This window comes from Clarias gariepinus, chromosome 4 (genome assembly GCF_024256425.1).
Source record: "Clarias gariepinus isolate MV-2021 ecotype Netherlands chromosome 4, CGAR_prim_01v2, whole genome shotgun sequence".
In the NCBI taxonomy this organism is placed as follows: domain Eukaryota; kingdom Metazoa; phylum Chordata; class Actinopteri; order Siluriformes; family Clariidae; genus Clarias; species Clarias gariepinus.
The window spans coordinates 42,187,501-42,195,000 of record NC_071103.1 but is presented as its reverse complement, the minus strand read 5'-3'; the positions used below and the strand labels follow the sequence as shown (position 1 = coordinate 42,195,000).

The window sequence follows — 7,500 nt, the reverse complement described above, 5'->3', positions numbered from 1 at the left end:
TACAAATTCACATTTCATACAAACTTAAATAATTCTTTTGACTATGTAAAGCTGCTTTGCGGCAATGAAAATTGCTAAAAGCGCTATACAAATAAAATTGAATTGAATTGAATTGAACTTATTAAAAAAAATCTAATTTAGACACGAATGAAATAACAAATTACACACCGATTTCAAACCTTCTGTTTACCAAAATATTAGAAAAGATAGTATCAGCTTAAATATACGGTGGCCGTGAAGTGCAAAATAAATTAACAAAACTGAAAACAAAATAACAAATTAAAAACCAAATTAACAAAAGGGAAAACAAAATAACTAATATCTGACTGGCCGAGAAGTGCAATACAAACTAATAAAACGGAAAACAAATTAAAAATCAAATAACAAAACCCCAAACTATTTTTTTTGGAGGGGGGGAGTTTTGTTGTTTTGTTTTTGTTATTTTGTTTTCAGATTTTTTTATTTGGTTTTGAATTTGTTAATTTGTTTTCCGTTTTGTTAATTTGTATTGCACTTCTCGGCCAGTCCGATACAAACCGGAAAAAGTAGGTATAGTTTGCGAATAAAATGCTTACCACTGATTGGACGAGACATCTGTCACTCAAGATATACAGGAAGTAGAAACTTGTTTTTTTATCTTTGTTTCTTGTGTGTTCTGCTTCACTTTAAACTATGATGACCGTGAAGTGCAAAAAAATTAACTAAACTGACTTCAGGGTACGCCATATTTGAAACCATAATAATGTTCGCACATTTATACACACACGAAACTACAGCTACTACAGTACTTCCTGTATATCTTGAGTCTTAGTGCAGTTTCTGTACTATAATGGGGGCCTAAAACCTGCTCAAAATTCTTCGAGGATGTTGTTTTCCTGTGAAAATGTACATATTTATACGGTGGCCCTGAAGTGCAAAACAAATTAACAAAACTGAAAACAAAATAACAAAACCCAAAACAAAATAACAAATTCAAAACCAAATTAACAAAAGGGAGATTGCAAATGACTTGTTTTTAGCTTCGGACCAAGGCTGCATCTCAATCCTAGTCTTACTTGATCTTAGTGCTGCATTCGACACTATAGATCATAATATTCTCATAGATCGCCTACAAAATCACATAGGTATTCAGGGACAGGCATTAAAATGGTTTAGATCATACCTGTCTGATCAATACCATTTTGTAGATCTAAATGGAGTACCGTCTGATGTAATGTCAGTGAAATATGGGGTCCCACAAGGGTCAGTTTTAGGACCTCTGCTGTTCTCAATATACATGCTTCCCTTGGGTAACTTTATTAAAAGACATGGGATTAGTTTCCATTGTTATGCTAATGATACCCAATTATATATCTTAACAAAACCAGATGAAAAACCCAAGTTGTTTAGACTAACTGAATGTGTCCAGGATATAAAAGATTGGACGACCGATAACTTTTTTTTACTAAATTCAGATAAGACAGAAAAATTACTTATTTGCCTAAAAACCAGCACACAACAGCTCTCGCAATTTAGCTTGCGTTTAGAAGAATGTACTGTTACTACCAGCTCGACAGTAAAAGACCTGTGCGTAATATTAGACAGTAACGAGGTGAATCCAGGCACAGATGAATGACAGCAACGTTAAACAAGAGCACGGTCAGAATGCGAAAGCGAAGGTCGAATACCGGGAGATCAGGCAGCGTAGAGTCTAAATCGCAAAACGAAAGCTGTGGAACTTCTTACAAGTCTACCTGGGTCTTCAATAACTACCTGGACTCCATATTAACATCAATTAACATCAGCTATTATAGCTGAACTGCCTCCCACCCTACACACTGTATAAATGCAGATCATTTACTGCTTTCTGTTTCACCCAAATGAGGATGGGTTCCCTGTTGAGTCTGGTTCCTCTCAAGGTTTCTTCCTATTACCATCTCAGGGAGTTTTTCCTTGCCACTGTCGCCCTCGGCTTGCTCACCAGGGACAAACTGACCATTTTGATTCATACAAATTCACATTTCATACAAACTTAAATAATTCTTTTGACTATGTAAAGCTGCTTTGCGGCAATGAAAATTGCTAAAAGCGCTATACAAATAAAATTGAATTGAAAAATAGTCAAAAGAAGAAGCGATAAATTGGTAACCGGAAAATCATGCAACAAACGCAAGAAACAAATAAACTTGGCAATGTGAAAGCAGAAAAATAAAACGCGATAAAATTGAGGCAAAAAATACACGAGATAATCCAGCGATTTAAGCAGCACATAGCGCGTGTAATCAGCTGGGGATTTGAGGCAGGTGTGCAGATGAGGTGGAAATAGGGGCGTGGGAAAGGATACAGACAGGCTAGGGTAAACATGAGCACATGGAGAAAGTGACAGTGTGGGAAAAAAGAGAAAACACGAGGCAAACAGGGCATAGATTCAAGATTAAAAGAACTTTATTAATCCCAGAGGAAAATTGCTTATGCTAGGTTACAGTTGCTCCTTAATGAGAATGAGGCGAGACGGCGCAGCTGGGACACGTGAAACGTAGGATTGATCTGCAGCATTGAGGGAAGCAAGAGCTTAACAGCGCCGGGATTGACTATCTTGGTGATGGTGAACGGGCCGAGGTAACGAGGGGAAAGTTTGCGGCAGGTGGTCTTTAGGGGGATGTCTCTGGCGGCGAGCATGAGTCTCTGCCCCACCCTGTACTTGGGAGCCTAAGAGCGTCTGCGGTCGGCCTGTCTCTTGTATCTTCTGCCGACTCGTAACAGCGTTCTCCTTCCTTGCAGCCAGGTCCTTCTGCAGCGTCTGACAAAAGCTTGGGCAGATGGGACACTGACCTCCTCCTCCTGAACAGGAAAAAGCGTGGTTATTAGCCCAGGCAGCACTGGAAGGGACACAAACCAGTAGATGACGATTACTGGGAGTTGTGGGCGTACTCCACCCAAGGCAGGAACTTGCTCCAAGAGGCGACATCTCGGGAAGCCTTAAGGCCACCTCGAGGGACTGATTCTTTCTTTCGGTCAGCCCGTTGGACTGGGGGTGAAAACCTGAGGACAGACTGGGAGTGGCACCAATGAATCTGCAAAATGCCTTTCAAAATAAAAATTGTGATGTGAACTTGGCCCACAGTCAGAGGTGATGTCTTTGGGGAGGCCGTGCAGCCTGAAAACGTGCATTATCATGAGGTCAGTGGTTTCCTTGGCATATGGGAGCTTAGGTAGCAAAATGAAATGGGCAGCCTTAGAGAACCGATACACCACGGTCATGATGCATGATGAGCGGCTATCAGAGGAAAGTAACCCTGTGACAAAGTCCAGGGCAATGTTAGACCATGGATGGGATGGGATTGGTAATGGTCTGAGAAGGCCTGCCGGCGCGGTGTTGGTGTTTGCACCTAGCGTAGACGTCACATGCTGCAACGAAGCTGGAAGTGTCCTCCTTGACCGTGGCCCACCAGATCGTTGCTGAACTTGAGACAGAGTTCGAGCTGAACCAGGAGTGTGATGGTTTCGTTGGCAGTGGTGTCGTGAGTAGGCGAAAACTGCCTGGAGACAGCATCTGGCTTGGATTTCTTGGAACCAGGACGATAGAAGAGGACGAAGTTGTCCCTAGCAAAGAACAGTGACTAACGAGCCTGGCGAGAGTTTAGTCTCTTGGCGTTCTGCAGGTATGTCAGGTTCCTCCAACCAGTGTCTCCACTTTTTCAGGGCCAGCTTGATGGGCAGAAGTTCTCTTTTGCCAAAGCCATAGTTCATCTCAGAAGAGGCTAAGCGGTGTGAAAAGAAAGAGAGGGGTGTAGCTTGTTGTCATGCACAGCTCTCTTGAAAGTCCACCTTCTACCCCTGTGCTGGAGGCGTCAACTTCCACAACAAACTGATGTGATGGATCTAATATGGTCAGGATTGGGGCAGACGTAAACCATTTCTTGAGTTCCGAGAAGGCTTTCTCAGTGTTCATGTCCCAACGGATATGCGTCTTGGGAGAAGTCAGGGCTGTTAAGGGGCAGCAATGGAACCGTAGCCCCAGATGAAGCGGCGGTAAAAGTTGTCGAATCCCAAGAATCTCTGAAGTTCCTGTCTTGTGTGGGGTGTGGGCCAATTCATGACTGCATGGAGCTTAGCAGGCTCCATTTCAATGCCTGAGGTGCCAATGACAAACCCTTGAAATGTGGTGGTCATTGTGTGAAATTTACACTTCTCCACTTTGACAAACAGATTGTTCTCTAAGAGTCTTTGCAGTACCTGTCGAACATAAAGTTGGTGCTCCCCTAGGTCTCAAGAGAAGATTAAAATATCATTCAGATAGACGAACATGAATAAATTCAGAGAATCCCTGGGGACATCGTTGATGAGGGCCTGAAAGACGGCCGGGGGCGTTGGTCAGGCCAAATGGAACCACCAGGTACTCATAGTGTCCTGTTGGGGTATAAAAAGCAATCTTCCATTCATCCATTCAACTTTTACTGTCATAAATCATGACAGTAACTTGTCCTTTGAAAATCAGATCTCCAATATTACAAAAACAGCCTTTTTCACCTTAGAAATATTGCCAAGTTTAGGAACGTCTTATCCGTATCTGATACAGAAAAGCTAGTTCATGCATTCATGACCTTCAGACTAAACTACTGTAATGCATTACTAGGTGGTTGTCCTGCATCCTCAATAAACAAGCTACAGTTTGTTTAAATTGCAGCCGCCAGGGTTCTCACTAGATCAAGAAAATATGATCATATAACCCCAATATTATCATCCCTGCACTGGCTACTTGTTCAGTTTAGAATTACAGAATAGTATTACTTACATACAAGGCTTTAAATGGTTTAGCTCCCACATACCTAACCAGTCTTCTGATACGCTATAATCCACCGCGCTCCTTAAGATCACAAAACTCCGGACTTCTGGTAATTCACAGAATATCAAAATCTACAAAAGGGGGCAGGGCATTTTCATATTTAGCTCCAAAACTTTGGAATAGCCTTCCAGACAGTGTTCGGGGCTCAGACACAGTTTCCCAGTTTAAAAGTAGACTCAAGACGCATCTCTTTAATCTGGCATACGCGTAACTCATCCCATAACCTCATACTCCAGTACATCTATCCTGAATGGCAACTACGCTAATTCTCTCCATCTGTTCTGTACTTTTCTACCCATCCCGAGGCATCTGGAGATTGTACCAGCTTCAGTAGACAAAGGCCAACCCTGCGAGGATCCTGAGGCATCCAGAGAAGGACCAGCTCCAGCTGGATTTTGCTTCATGATGGTTGGAGCTACACATCCTGCTCCTGTGCTTCCAGTGATCCCAAACCCCATCTGCCCTCTGCACCTACTGACTCCCTGTGCTGAACTGGACTTCATGTTAATTTAAAGAATTTCTGTTATATTGAACTTTTAGCTCCATAACACACGATGTTATATCATCTCTATCCGTTATCACCCAGATGAGGATGGGTTCCCTGTTGAGTCTGGTTCCTCTCAAGGTTTCTCCCTATTACCATCTCAGGGAGTTTTTCCTTGCCACCGTCGCCCTCACCCTTGGCTTGCTCATCAGAGGCAATCTCATTATTATCTAAACACATTTTTCTTACACATACACACTTTCATAAATTTTCTTTTCAAATTTCTTTTCATTTTTGTGAAGCTTCTTTGAGACAATGACCATTGATAAAAGTGCTTTATAAATAAAACTGAATTGAATTAAATTGAATTACAACATCCAGCTCGGAATTAAACTGAGAGGTACATCTGCAGCATCATACTCAAACAATTACTTGAAGCTTTTCAATTAAAAAGGGTAAAAAAAAAATGTAACAAATATAACCAGTGTAACTGCACTGTTTCACAGACTTCAAATAAAACAGAGAAAACAAACAAAGTGCACTAAACATCAAAGGGGTGAAATGTAGAATGATTTCCATGGAAAAATATGGTTTACCGGTACACATTAATCAAACACACACACACACACACACGCAAATGGAAATGAGTTGTGATAATGTAGAGTTTATTTTAGAAAAGCAGGTATGTGCCGGTTAAAGATAAAAGCGTGTGTATTTGTAGCCGTGCAGATCAGTTTCAAAGACAACGGGATCTACCAGCTTAAACCCTCTTACACACATCCACCCACACACACCCACCCACACACACACACACACACACACACACACACACACAAACAAAACCTAAAGAATGACCACTCCACACACAGACACACACATGAGCTAAAGAATGACCAGGGATGAAAGAAAGGGGGATAAACAAGAAAGACAAAAAAGAAACCAGGATAGCACATGCCACTTCATCACCCCATCAAGCAAATGCTCATGGAACACACACACACAGCTCTGCTGGGACATTTAGTTCCCAGCAGAGCTGTGTGTGTGTGTGTGTCACATTAAAAACCAGGACAAAATTTGGCATACACACACACACACATACACACACACACACACACACACACACAGGAGTTTAACACACATATTTGGAGCACCAAGGTTGAATTTGAACATAGCATGGAAAATTTTAAAATATAAATCAGGCTAAGAATAGAGGCATTCCACACACACACACACACACACAGGTCATCACCTGAGTGAAATGATGCTTTCTTTACACAAATAAACGAGTGAAAAAATCATTGAATTAAACTAATTGAACCCTTACACTTATGCACTTTGGGCCTGTTAATTAGATTATAATTAAACTCATTAATTGTATGTAAATTGCTGAGTTGCTAGTTTGCATATGGTCATATCATTACAAACCTGCTATATTTACTTAAAACTATAAAAGCAATCAAATTGTTAAATTGATAAAATAATAATAAAAAGAAGAAGAAGAAGAAGAAGAAAAGAGATACCAGTGTAAAGAGCAGTGACATTTTTTGGACTCATCGTAAAACACAGCTGTCCAGAACTTATTAAAATATGACAAGATTTAAATAAAACTAGAGTGAACACGTAGTTAATCTAAACTAAATTAAAGGTACATCTTAATTTATAAAATTCAGGTTTAAACCATAAGAGCTGCTCCATGACATTGAGTTTAATCTAGACAAAGAAAATTGAAGCTCCGCTCAAGTTTATTTCATCCTAAACTCTGGGACTGGTGAGTGTATTCTATAGAGAGAGAGAGAGGGAGAGAGAGACGCTTGGAGAATGAGATATATGCGGAGACAGTGAGACAGATAGTCAGAGTAAGACATACAGGGGGACTTGAGACAGATTATGAGAGTAAGACATGCAGGGAGATGTGAGACATACAGTGAGGTTGAGACATGAGAGTGAAAAATAATTAGGAGAGTAAGATACACATGGTGACATGAGACAGTAAGACAGCTGGTCAAAATAAGACACAGAGACGTAAATCTGTGAAGGAGATAGTGAGAGTAAGACATACAGGGAGACATAAGACAGATTATAAAAGTAAGGCATATGACTGGATGTGAGACAGATATAGTGAGAGTGAGACATACAGGAAGACAGTGAGACATAATATGAGATGTAAGACAGATATTGGGAGTAAGACATA

The 7,500-nt window shown here is 40.8% G+C and overlaps 1 protein-coding gene across 2 annotated transcripts in view; it reads right to left on the bottom strand.

Annotated features, from left to right (window-relative positions):
• LOC128519975 (ankyrin repeat and fibronectin type-III domain-containing protein 1) overlaps positions 1 to 7,500 on the bottom strand; it is a 116,224-nt gene that overhangs the window by 26,298 nt on the left and 82,426 nt on the right. The window lies entirely within an intron of this gene.